Genomic DNA, 13,964 nt, shown 5'->3' with positions numbered 1-13,964 from the left:
ACAAACGTTTTTGTTAACTCTGGTGACCAAGCCCTATTGCGAATGATTTTTAATGAGCTATGTTTGTGACTAGAAATTTGTATCTTGAGCCTTGGATTTTTAGTTCCTATCTGTAGCTCTAAGTTGTCCAGCGGGCTTTGTTAAAATTTTTGCAGATTATAAAATTAAATGGTCACATCGAATAGTTTTATATTACAAAATTTGCTGATGCGGTTGGTTTGTTTTCAATTATTTCACTTTAGAATAGCTGGGACTGCTGACATTATTTGCATGCAATAATTGACTTTTTATAAGTTTTCATATTCTGCGTCTCTGTTCTGATCTATTCACACAGGTTATTCAGCTTTAAAAGTAACAGTCATATTTGCATGACGAGAGTAATTGAGTCAAAGGCACGTTTCATTGATCAAATATTTGCGACTCTTGCAATTAATTCTTAGTAGCATTGTTTTCAGTTGAAACGTCTCAATTTCCTTTACCAAATCGATGGCTTGTTATATGGTCAAGTGAAAAAGAATTTCTTTGAATAATCAGACCTAACGATCCAACATGGGGCCCCAAAAAATTGGTTGATCGCCTTTGCCTCCTTGACGAAGAAAAAGTTACTTTGTACCCGAATGGAGAAACATAACATTATGCGATGCTCAGGCAAAGTCTAGGGTCTTGGGTCGCTGAGCTAGCTGCAACAGGAGCACGAATTCCCAGCCGTGCTTCCAATAAAGATCCGGAGATCCTGTTGCCAGCAACGATGAGGTTAACGCTCTATCTTATGAGAATCATACTAAACTTCTTCCACGTGAGAAGTTCCCGAGTCCTAAGAGTCAAGAGACAGCCTGCAAAGTACCTCGGGTCTCTAATGATTCTTCGGCCACCTCTGCGGAATCTTGTCACCGGCTGGTTGATTTTTCAATGTTAACTCAAATTCTCAAATTTAAAGCTCTATAATTTTGATAAAAAATATAGTTATTAGTCCGACATATTCTCTTTAAAATGAGACTTAACTCTTAGCTTTGACTGAACTTGACATTTTAACTCGATTCTAAACTTGGCTCTGGTCAGTTGATTTTATAATCTTGATTAAATGTGAAGTTTATTTTTTGGAAGAAATTTAGTTATTAATCTGAAACTTAATTTTTTTGATCACTCAGAATGTAGATTTTGAATAGTTTTGTGTTTTATGCTGCGAATCTCATAAAAGAGTGGCTGTCAACTGTCTTGACTTTGAAGAAATTGTCCTGCATCTGAAAAAAAACTCTTGAGACAACCATAAAAGAGAGCAACAATCGAACTACCAAAATGAAAAGGGATTTGAGCCACCTTATATGATTTTTGATGTCGAATTGGATAGGACAATTTAATTGCCTTGAAAACGTTCTCGCCTTTTTTTCTAGGTGTCAGAGGCTTACAAAACGCTTGACTCAAAGAAAAACGCGATGTAGAGGAACGAGATTTTTTTGATGTAGACAATGAATTTTTGGCCGAAGTGGAGAGAAAAATCCTGTCATTCAGTTTGGCTCCAACGGTCACAGCTTGGATCATATTTACGTCGGTAAACACTCAGAACAATACGAGGGCTTTAAGATTTAACATTTTTGGCAATAATTGTGTCTCCGATGTTATGATTCTGCCAAAAAGGTCTGAACCCCGTCCTGCTGCTCCGAAACAACTGGTTCTGACCTCTCTGAGTTATTTTTGCTATTTTTAGGTAATTAATTGCATGAAAAGTAATGATGTAAGCAATATATATGATAATTTTTTACAGGAGATGTACAGAGAAAATTTCCTCGAAATCGCTATCCGAAAGCCATGAGACAAGCCAAAAATGCTGCGAATAAAGCAGGTCTTAATGCGATAGCTCGTTTGTCTGGTACTGAAAATTAAAGTCAGTCCGCCAGAGACAGAAAAAACGGCATAGCAATACAGCACACAAAACCAAATGACAATTAAATAGTCAAAAACTCAGTCGATTTTATTACTGACTTTATCTGTTTGAAGGCAAAGCTGTAGTCTTTCTTCTCTAAAAGTAAAATTATTCTCTAAAAAAAAACAAAATTGTCAGTTGTTGTATAAAAATTACTAAGGGATTCGTATGCATCTGGAAGGTGTTAAATCGTTTTATATTTACACAGGGATTAGTAATCATAACAGCACCAGTTGCTTCGCATTTTTTTCATTCTTTTTGGTTGTCGAAAGGTTTCAGGAAAAAGTTTGACGAAGGCAGCACAAGAGCCTCTTCGTCACTTCGGCTTCCTAAAAACTCTGAACACTGGAAACCAATTGCGCTCAATTGAGAACAACAGGGTTGTGTCCGAACACCAAAGGCTGTCGACAGTTACTACAAAACATAATTTGTCTGTTAGCTTTTGACAACTAGCGCTACATACCACCCGATGGCAAAAAACCTCCCATTCAACCATTATGAAATAGCCGTCTTTGCTATTGATGAAATTGATTGGGATAACGACGACGTGAAATGGGATTATGACGATTACAGCGACTTATTTATGAGCTCGTGCCCAGAGTGGGATAATATTTTTCGTGTATCAGTCCTCTCCTCCAGATACCTGCAACCAAAATACCAGCAGCTGGCAAACACCAGACGCGGTTTTTTCGCCACTCAGAATATAGATGATTCGGGTATTGAATGTTGCGATATCATTAATTTCGGTGTCAGTTTCGAAAAAGAACTAGACGTCCAATAATCCGTTCATTAATTTTGCTGCAGAGGAAGCAAGTGAAAGTGAGTCACAGTCCCTTAGACTGCAGGGCGATATTAGAGGGCTGAATTTAATTTCCTTGCCCAAAGAGGGAGACACATAAAACTGAACCAGTATTAATTTTGCATGTAGTGTGAAATTTGGTTTAAATTTTTTTTGCTGGACTGATTTGAAGTCAAAAGCAAGTGACGAGACAGAAAGCAAAGTTAAAGGAATACAAAGGCGGCAGGACTCAAAATCGAAAGGGAAAGATTGAATAGGAACGAGAATTAAAGAGTGGCGGAAAGTTTTAATCCGCCTATCCTATTGCCATTTAACGCCACTACCCATTACCCTATGGTTAAGATTCGAATGATAACCCTCCCCCTTTCTTTACGTAGATATTACATACTACTATTAGATTTGATGTGTTATTAATAGTTTTTTACCGTACTTTAAATGAGGAAAATACAATTGGGATTTTAAAGAGAACAAAATAAGTTGAATAATAGGCATTTTTGAAAACAGTTTGAAGAACGTTTCACGAATTTAACAAGAATACCGTTGTATCTCTGTATCTCGCATAACAACTAATGAATTGTTGAATAATCGGGTCGAGCTGCAAGCGTTTTAGAACGCAACACTATCTAAGATTGATGATGATTGTTCTGATTTTATGAGTTAAACTAAACTCGTTGAAAAGAAACACATAGCAGTTTTTGGTTTATTTTTACTAATTTAGCGTTTCCAAGCTTTGTTCAAATATATTTTTATTGTTTTTTTCAGCGTACATTATTTATTTTTTTTTCGCCTTTATAAGCGTAATTAGTGACCAGGTCGATGCCTCATGGGGTTTACGGGGGGCTCGGTTGGAGGCCTCGACTTGCCTTTCCTCATAGTATCTCCTTTGGTGATGTTTCTCAGAAAACTTTATTCGACTACATTTTTTTACATTGTTCCCACGTGCCTTTTTTGATTGCAAATTCTTCTGTTCTCAATCAAACATTTTTATGTTTACACTGATTCTGAACTGTTTGTGGTAACTTTTTAGCGCCAATGTATAAAGATTATCGATGTCGATAAAGTTGTGGGGCATAACTAACCTAACCAGGCTGGGTTGTTTTTGGGAAAACATGTGCTGATTTCACAGCTGGACGAGTTAAAAGACCTAGCTTTTACTTCACAAGATTGAGCAAATGGGTCGTAGCCAGTGAATATCCTTGTCACTCTTCCTCAGGGCCAAATCCCTCTCGGAGCCCACTCTTCCGGTACAAAAACAACGTCGTTGACTTCAAGCCCTGATTCTGGATTGGTCAATTTCCTTCGGGCGCTCAAAGTAGGCAAGTATTCTTGGACAGCTTCTTCCATATTGCTTTCAACCGTTGAATGATCTGAGTTCAAGTTTTCCTCTTCAAAAAAAGTTCTCGTTAAATACGCAGGCTGGTATGTTAGGGAAGTCTTGACCAATCAGAAAATGATTTGAGGTTAGTGGATCCTCGTCTCGTTGTCCCTTTTGAAGTGGGTCAAAAGACGCGCAATAAATAGACATTATTTTTTAGTGACAATGGGGTTGAACACGTCCCAAGGAAGCTTGGCAGAACACAGATTCGAAAGAAGAGCTCGTTTTACTATCGGCACGTGCCCCTCCCACACTTGCGCCATAATGACAATGTCGATGCTTCTTCGGGGTTTTGGGGGCTCTGTTGGGGGCATCGACTTGCCGTAGGCTGTCCTTTTGTTATGTTTCTCAAAACAATTGATTACTTTTATAACATTGCTTCCACGTGCTTTTTTTGGTTCCAAATTCGAGGGTTCGGAATCAATGTTTTTATGTTTACACTGAATATGACGTTTTTGCGGTAAATATATAGCGCCATTGTACGACGATTATTGCTTTTGATATCAGATCAAACTCAATTTTGATGCTTATCTGAGTGGATCGTTCATATCTTTGGTGTTTTATGTTTCAAAGCTTAGATCCTACATTAATTTGGTGTTTTTATGCCTATATCATATATCATTTTGGCGTTTCTTTGCGCGTTTTTTTGCGATAGTTGTGTATTTTTGTCTTCTTTCGTGCCTAAAACATGAATTTTTTTGATTAGAGTAATTGTTCGCCCGGTAGCGTGAACATATTGAAAACTTTTTTGAATTTTGGAGAGGTTGAATGTGTGAAACCTATTTGATGCTGGGTTTCAAATCTCAAAGATAGTTTCATGGGCTGGTGTTATTTAATTCACCTTCTTTCAAAGCTAACCCTGCTTGACCCACCCGATGGCAAAAAACCTCCCATTCAACCATTATGAAATAGCAGACTTTGCTATTGATGAAATTGATTGGGATAACGATGAAGTGAAATGGGATTATGACGATTACAGCGACTTACTTATGAGCTCGTGCCCAGAGTGGGATAATATTTTTCATGTATCAGTCCACTCCACCAGTTACCGGCAACCAAAATACCAGCAGCTGGCAACCACCAGACCCGGTTTTTTCGCCACTCAGAATATAGATGATTCGGGTATTGAATGTTGCGATATCGTTATTTTCGTCTTTTTCTTGCCCAAAGAGGGAGACACTTAAAACTGAACCAGTATTGATTTTGCATGTAGTGTGAAATTTGGTTTTAATTTATTTTGCTGAATTGATTTGAAATCAAAAGCAAGTGGCGAGACAGAAAGCAAAGTTAAAGGAATACAAAGGCGGCAGGACTCAAAATCGAAAGGGAAAGATTGGATACGAACGAGAATTAAACAGCGGCGGAAAGTTTTAATCCGCCTGTCCTATTCCCATTTAACGCCACTACCCATTACCCTATGGTTAAGAGTCGACTGATAACCCTCCCCCTTTCTTTACGTAGATATTACATACTACTATTAGATTTGATGTGTTATTAATATTTTTTTACCTTACTTTAAATGAGGAAAATACAATTGGGATTTTAAAGAGAACAAAATAAGTTGAATAATAGACATTTTTGAAAACAGTTTGAAGACTTTTTTGAAAAAGAAGAAACAAATGCTGAAACCTTTCCTTTTTGCCAAATGTGGTGATATGAGCATTGTGTACTTTTTTGACCAAGTTTATAATCAAGTACAGCCTCCGTACATATTTCTGTTTGTTTGTTATTTTGTTATGTTATTTCAACCATTGAAAAGGTTCTTCTAATTTTCTTTACTATTCTTGATGAGATACTAGGACGCCATGGTCAAGCTCTATTAGAGTATTTAAGTTACTTGCAATTTTACGAGCAATTTTTGATGTCACACCACAGAATAATTTAGATTTTGTTTTTTTTTAAATTGCAGAATGTTAGCACTCGTGATTCTTAATTGTAATTAGCATTTTGTGATATTTTATAAGCTGCATACCAACAATTATGGGTTGCAACATTTAAGTTGAATATTAGGCGCTCGTAAGGGGATTAAGGAAACCAGCTTTTGCGGAACAATTCAAACAGCAATAAAAATTAGTCAGTTTTTTTATCAAGTTCACGAATGTAGCAAGAAAACCGTTGTATCTCTGTATCTCGCATAACAACTAATGAATTGTTGAACACTCGGGTCAAGCTGCAAGCGTTTTAGAACGCAACACTATCTAAGATTGATGATGATTGTTCTGAATTTATGAGTTAAACTAAACTCGTTGAAAAGAAACACATAGTAGTTTTTAGTTTATATTAACTAATTTAGCGTTTCCAAGCTTTGTTCTAATATATTTTTATTGTTTTTTTAAGCGTACATTACACATGTTTTTCGCATTTATAAGCGTATTTAGTGACCATGTCGATGCCTCTTGGGGGTTACGGGGGGCTCGGTTGGAGGCCTCGACCTGCCTTTCTTCGTAGTATATCCTTTGGTGACGTTTCTCAGAAAACCTTATTAGATTACATTTTTTTTTACTTTGTTCCCACGTGCCTTTTTTGATTGCAAAATCTTCTGTTCTCAATCAAACATTTTTATGTTTACACTGATTCTGAATTTTTTGTGGTAAGTTTTTAGCGCCAATGTATAAAGATTATCGATGTCGATAAAGTTGTGGGGCATAACTAACGTAACCAGGCTGGGTTGGTTTTAGGAAAAACCTGTCCCAAGGAAGCTTGGCAGAACACAGATTCGAAAGAAGAGCTCGTTTTACTATCGGCACGTGCCCCTCCCACACTTGCGCCATAATGACAATGTCGATGCTTCTTCGGGGTTTTGGGGGCTCTGTTGGGGGCATCGACTTGCCGTAGGCTGTCCTTTTGTTATGTTTCTAAAAAAAATTGATTACTTTTATAACATTGCTTCCACGTGCCTTTTTTGGTTCCAAATTCGATGGTTCGGAATCAATGTTTTTATGTTTACACTGAATGTGACGTTTTTGCGTTAAATATATAGCGCCAATGTATGACAATTATTGCTGTTGATAACAGATCAAACTCAATTTTTATCCTTATCTGATTGGATCGTTCATATCTTTGGTGTTTTATGTTTCAAAGCTTAGATCCTACATTAATTTGGTGTTTTTATGCCTATATCATATATCATTTTGGCGTTCCTTTGCGCGTTTTTTTTTGTGATAGTTGTGCTTTTTTTGTCTTCTTTCGTGCCTAAAATATGAGCTTTTTTGATTAGATTAATTGTTGGCCCGGCAGCGTGAACAAAATTGAAAAACTTTTTCAAATTTTGGAGAGTTGAATGTGTGAAACCTATTTGATGCTGGGTTTCAAATCTCAAAGATAGTTTCAAAAATTTTTGTAGGCAAACCAAGCTATGATGGTACATTGGTGGAATTGATGTGAAATATGCAGGAAGTCAGTGGTTCGGGTCCGACAGACAGACAGACGTCTAAGCATTGAAAGGCTGCAGGAAGAAGGCATAAAAATGCCGTGATATCTACGATTAGAAATGGCAAAGTTAGGTAGGATTAATGTTTGAAAATGCTATATTCATGTATGGTCTACGCTTGCAAACAAAAATATTATGAAAGATTAACTTTAACTATTGGTGACAAGTTAGAAAATTCTCCACATTTCTTACAAATTTTTTTACGTTGAAGGCTTTGAGTTGAAGATTTCTAATTCAACGCTTCGCAGTGAAATTTTGTAAGTAATTAGCTTGGAATTTTTTACTTGTAAACATTAGTTAACGCTTATCGTTCGTAACATAAGTGTAGACCATACATCATTATAGCGTTTTAAACCATTTTCTAGATCAATTTCCATAAAATTTTTTTGTTATTCTAAACCTATTGTTGGCGTAAGTTGCTATATCTGTGTATTGAAATAATTGGAGTCAATTGATTTCAAATTACAATTGCTCTACATTACATTTTTCCTTTTCTGTTGTGTTATGGACTTTCGCAAGCGGAATAAAAAGCGTTTTTAACTAAGTAAAAGAATTAATTTCTCAAAAATGAGAGAGTAACAAAATGATATTTTACAGTAGAATTTAGAGATTTACAGGAGAGATCTGATTATTAGATCAAGATGGTGATTTGAATTTGGGGATGAAAAAGTACTCAAAAATCAGATGTATATATATATATATATATATATATATATATATATATATAATATATATATATATATATATATATATATATATATATATATATACCCATTATCAGTGTGAAAAAGTCAAGATACAAAACTAATCTTAGAACCGTGATTTATAGTGGGGGTAGCAAAGGTTACCCAATATGGTTTGCTTCTGCAAATCAGTCGCAAAAGGAACCATAAAGCGAAAGCATTTGCACTTTTCTAAGAATTCTTCACACTTCCGGAGATATCATCATCATTTAATACATGCTGAGAAGATTTTACATCAATTAATCTAACTCTAATAATAATTATCTAGATTCACCAATTTGAACCGAATTTTGATTCTAAGCACCATTTCTTGACGGTTCATTTATATAATTTCTTTGATCGAAGTCATATTGCTTGTCTTTCTAATCTGTTAAGTCAAACTTTCTTTCTAATTCTCACTAAGTTTAAAACAATAGTGTGATCAATATTCTAACACCCCCACTCAGACTTGAGCTGATTGCGTAGAGTCTGTTCCCATCAAAACTGCTCTGAAAGTTTCCACTTTCGAAACGGGTAAGAACTTTTTGAAGATGTCCGCTGCCATTTTGTCTCTAGGGACGTAATGAATTGAAATAGTCCCATCCTCCGTCTTGTCCCGGATGAAGTGAAACTTTGTTTCAATGTGCTTGCTCCTTTTGTGCATGACTGGGTTTTGGCAGAGTCTGATACAACTTTGGTTGTCTTCGCCAATTGCTATTGGACGTTTCTGTTGGATGCTAAAATCCTCTAGAAGTTGTTTCAGGTAGAGTGCTTCCTGAACAGCAGCTGCCATGTCCTGATATTCTGCTTCTGATGAAGAAGGAGCAACTGTGGCCTGCTTCTTGACACCCCAGCTGAGTGCTGCGCCACGTCCGTTGAGCTTGAAGTAATAGCCCGTTGTTGATTTTCTGTCGTTCACGTCCCCAGACCAGTCGGCATCACTTTCCACCACTAAATCATAACTAGCCTCTTTTGTGTAAGTAAGTTTTAAACCTTTTGAACCTTGAAGATATTGCAGAAGTCGTTTTCCGCAATCCAGTGTTGATTGGTAGGTGCATTCATGTGTCTGGACAGAATGTTGACTGTGAACATGATGTCTGGCCTCGTCTGTTTGGCCAGATACAGAAGTGATCCAACCAAGCTTCTGTAGATCCTCTGGTCTACTTCTTCGTCTCCGTTCCGTGCTGTCTGAAGTTTCAAAGTCAAATCAGCTGGAGTTCTTGAGGGTTTGCATTGATCCATTTGAAACTGCTCAAGCATTGTTTCTTTGTAACGTTCTAGGTCGACTGTGACTTTGCCTTCTTTTCGTCTGATTCTTAGACCCAGAAACCAGTGTAGTCTCCCTCTGTTTTCCATGTGAGAGGTTGCTTCTAGTGCCTTCTTGACATCAGAGACCACTGTCATACTTCTTGAGGCTACTATGACTTCGTCAACCCAGACCAAGATGAAGGTGTGATCCTCTGCCTCTGACCTTGCGAACAAGCAGTGATCGTTCCTGCTTCTGGTGAAACCCTGTATCAGTAGGAAGTTTGCCAGCTCGTTGTACCAGTTGTTAGCAGCCTGTTTCAAACCATAAATTGATATATTTAGTCGACATACTAACTTCTCCCCATCTGATCCGCGTTTTACAAACTCCTGTGGTTGTTCCAGATACACTTCTTCCTCGATTGGTGAGTGCAGGAAAGCAGTCTTGACATCAAATTGGTGCATCGCATGGCCCTGCTTCGCTGATTGCTGAAGTAGAATCCTGAATGTCTCTGGCTTGCAGGTAGGCGCAAAAGTCTCAAAGTAGTCCGGTCCTTCCACTTGTTTGAAGCCTTTCGCCACATAGCGCGCTTTGTATTTGTCCACTTGACCACTGGGTCCCAATTTCACTTGGTAGACCCATTTGCCCGATAAGACGTCCCTGTCTGTGGGTTCCAAGTCTCGTTCCAAGGCATTCCAAGTCTCGTTGTCTTGGAGTGCCTTGACCTCGTCCTTCATTGCCTGTTGCCACTGGTCCCAATCGTCACCTTGCTTGGCTTTGTAGACTGTTTTGGGTTCCACATAGTCGCCCTCAGTCACAGCAAGATGGGTCCTGACTTCTCCAAAAAATTGCGGAACATTCCTTGCTCGTGTCCCTCGTCTGGGCTCTGCTCTGTCCGCGTGTTCCAGTGCATCTTCATTGAAGCCAACTGTCTCCAACTGTGAGAAGTCTTCTGTGTCACTGTCTTCCAGTGACTCTGAGTCTCTGTGACTCCCTCTTGTTGCAGTAGATCCTTCATCTAGTGCTGTTTCTCCAACATCCGAGGCCTCTTGTCTCAGTGTTGTTTCTTGAGTATTCACGCTCCCTGCGTCATGCCACTCCTCCTTTATTGCAGTAGATGTGTCCTGTCGTTCTCTGTTGTCATCGTCTTGATGACCATCATCTGGGTGCCAGATTCCCAGTTCCAACCCATCATCTAGTAGGTCAGCTGTTTCTTTGTTGTCAGGGATTGAGCCCACTTCAGACTCCTTGATGATCACATCTCGAACTGCCATCACCTTGCGTGTGTTGGGTATGTACACCAGGTATCCGTTTTCTCCTTCAGTGTAACCCACAAACTTTGCTTCCAGTGGCTTGGGTTCAAGTTTGCTAACTTCTCTGTCCCTCTTCCTCATGAAGACTGTGCAACCAAAAATAGATAATTTACTGTTTGGAAGCTTAGGTTTTATACCTCTCATCAGCTCGGCTGGGCATTTTTTTCTCCTCGTCTCACAACCAAGTTTCTGATCCTTGCTGCGGGAAGAATTGCTGCTCCCCACATCATCTTGGGAAGTCCTGAGTCAATGAGCAAACATCTTGCCGTCTCCAGCAGTGTCCTGTTGCACCTCTCAGCTAACCCATTCTGTTTTGGCGTCTCTGGTATGGTCTTCTCTTGTAGAATGCCTGCATCTAAGCAGTACGTCTTGAACTGCTCTGAGAGAAACTCCTTCGCATCGTCTTGCCTCAGCTTCTTGGGCGTCTCCACACTGAGAACAAATTTCTTCAGGCTGGCCAATGCTTCATTCTTTGCCTTAAGCAATTCCACAAACACAAATTTCGTGTACTGGTCTGCAAACACTATGCAGAACCGGAACCCTGACAGTGACTCTTCTCTGAAAGGTCCCGTCTGTGAACACGTCTCCAGCTTCTCTTCTGCTTGGGTCTCTGCCACTCTTGGTACTGGAGTCTTTGTGATCTTGGCCAATGCACACAAATTGCATACATCATCGAGATCCCCCACTGTCTCTGGTGCATTCCTGACCACATCCGCTTGATTCGAATGACCCAATCGTCTGTGCCACTTCCTTGCACTGTCAAGTTTCAGGCTGTTGGAACTCATCTTGAATTATAGAACGCTGCAGGGTAAGTAAAACAAATTTTTTTCTTGCGTTAGTTTTACCCGAGTTCCCTTCTGGAGTTTCATGCAGCTGTTTCCTCTCTCGAAAGTGAAGCTATGTCCCCTTTCCGTGCATCGTGAGACTGATAGGAGGTTTGAAGATTAGTCCGGCACACAAAAACATTTTTGAGTTCGCATTGGAATTCCCCTTTGTTTGAGGGTATGCTGATCCTCACACAGCCTCTGCCCACCACTCTGGAAGCCTCTCCGTTGGGATTTCTGACCACTGATTGAATGGGCACAAAGTCCAGGAACGCATCGACGTTCGTCACTATGTGATCTGTACAACCACTGTCCACTAGCATGCCTGCTGTCTTCCACTGGGTAAGAGCTGCCCAGCATTCCTCGTCTGGTGTAGCCAATGTTGGACCCATTGGCACTGACTCATGTTTGCCTCCATCTCTTTGTCTCTTGCATGCCCTGTTTAGGTGACCCTTCTCACCAGAATTGCTGCATTTTGCTGTCTCCTTCTTCCTGCAGTCCTTGGCAAAGTGTTCAGGGATCCCACACAAAAAGCAGTTTCCTTTCTTGGGTCCCTTCTTGAAGTCACGCTTCACTGCCAGTGCCACTGAACCACTTTGTCCCTTGTGTCTCTGCACCGTGCTCTCATGAAAGTTCTGCAGACTTTTCCTCGACTCTGTGAAGTTCGTTGCCGGGTTGAAGCTTTCCTGTATAACAAAACTTTCATACCTCATTGGCAGACCATTGAGGACCAAGGCGTTGAAGAGGGTCTCTGAGATTGCTTCCCCTGCTTCTTGTAGCCTTGTGAGCAACTCCTGTCCTCTGATGAAGAAGCTGTCCAAATCCTCAGAATCCTCGAGCTGCAGTCGAGCAAGCTGTGCCACTGTCGGCGTCTCCACACTCTGAAATCTATCTTGCAAAAGCTTCCAAGCCTTTGCTCCATCTCCAATGCCATCATCTCCCACACAGTCATGTATCATCAGCATGAGGTTTGTTGCATCTAGAGTCAGTGCCAGATGGCACCACACATTGTTCCGTTTCTCCTTGATGTCTGCAACTTACTTCTCATATGCATCCTTCAGCACCTTGTGGTTCTTCTTCTCATCATTGGTTGCCCCATTGGCCAGTGGCGCAGGCTCATTGGGTTGCTCCTCTGTCCCCAGTAGTTATTTGTATGAGTCCCTTCGTCTGCATCATCGCCACAAAACTTGTGCTCTAGATTGGAAAGTCCTGTGCCTTTCCTGTGTAGGTCAGCAGCTTCACTGTCTGTTGATCCATTGGAGTTTGACCAGGCAAAACAGTTGTGAAAAGAAAAGGTACTAAGCAGAAAAGGATTATGACTGTCAACAACGAATTAGTTTTGTTTTGGAAATAATTTTATGACTTAGAAATTTGGTGGGCCCATAACCTGTTGGGTTATGGACTTTCGCAAGCAGAATAAAAAGCGTTTTTAACTAAGTAAAAGAATTAATTTCTCAAAAATGAGAGAATAACAAAATGATATTTTACAGTAGAATTTAGAGATTTACAGGAGAGATCTGATTTTTAGATCAAGATGGTGATTTGAATTTGGGGATGAAAAAGGACTCAAAAATCAGCTGTATATATATATATATATATATATATATATATATATATATATATATATATATACCCATTATCAGTCTGAAAAAGTCAAGATACAAAACTAATCTTAGCACCGTGATTTATAGTGGGGGTAGCAAGGGTTACCCAATATGGTTTGCTTCTGCAAATCAGTCGCAAAGGGAGCCATAAATGGAATGCATTTGCACTTTTCTAAGAATTCATTCACACTTCCGGAGATATCATCATCATTTAATACATGCTGGGAAGATTTTACATCAATTAATCTAACTCTAATAATAGTTATCTAGATTCACCAATTTGAACCGAATATTGATTCTAAGCACCATTTCTTGACGATTCAATTACATAATTTCTTTGATCGAAGTCATATTGCTTGTCTTTCTAATCTGGTAAGTCAAACTTTCTTTCTAATTCTCACTAAGTTTAAGACTATAGTGTGATCGATATTCTAACATTTACCAACTATCCTTAAGAAAATTTTCCTCATCGACGTCCATCTTTGAACTTGCTGACGTATAAACCTGCCTAAAATGGAGCACCGACTTACATCAAGACACTTCGACAGTCTTAGAGTGTCTATTTTGTTTTTGTTTGTCCGTGTCTGACCAATCCTTTATATCTGCAGCAAAACTCATCTGGGTAAAATTCTATTTAATTCAGAATTTTTAATGTAAACAGAATTTTCTTAATTAAGAAGAAATTTTTATTGAATTAAGATAGTAAAGTTGTCTGTTATAGGGAATAGCA

General features: G+C 39.1%; 1 protein-coding gene across 1 annotated transcript in view; it reads left to right on the top strand.

The window, feature by feature from the left end:
- The first annotated feature begins 495 nt into the window (after positions 1-495).
- LOC142353575 (uncharacterized) overlaps positions 496-13,964 on the top strand; it is a 240,676-nt gene continuing 227,207 nt past the window's right edge. The window contains exons 1-2 of the mRNA XM_075405854.1: positions 496-753; positions 7,439-7,593. The gene's annotated coding sequence lies outside the window, so the exon portion shown is untranslated. The remainder of the gene's footprint in view (positions 754-7,438; positions 7,594-13,964) is intronic.

Source organism: Convolutriloba macropyga, chromosome 14 (assembly GCF_964194025.1).
Source record: "Convolutriloba macropyga chromosome 14, txConMacr16.3, whole genome shotgun sequence".
Lineage (NCBI taxonomy): Eukaryota > Metazoa > Xenacoelomorpha > Acoela > Convolutidae > Convolutriloba > Convolutriloba macropyga.
Note: the sequence above shows the minus strand (reverse complement) of the source record. Positions and strands in the feature narration are given on the sequence as shown.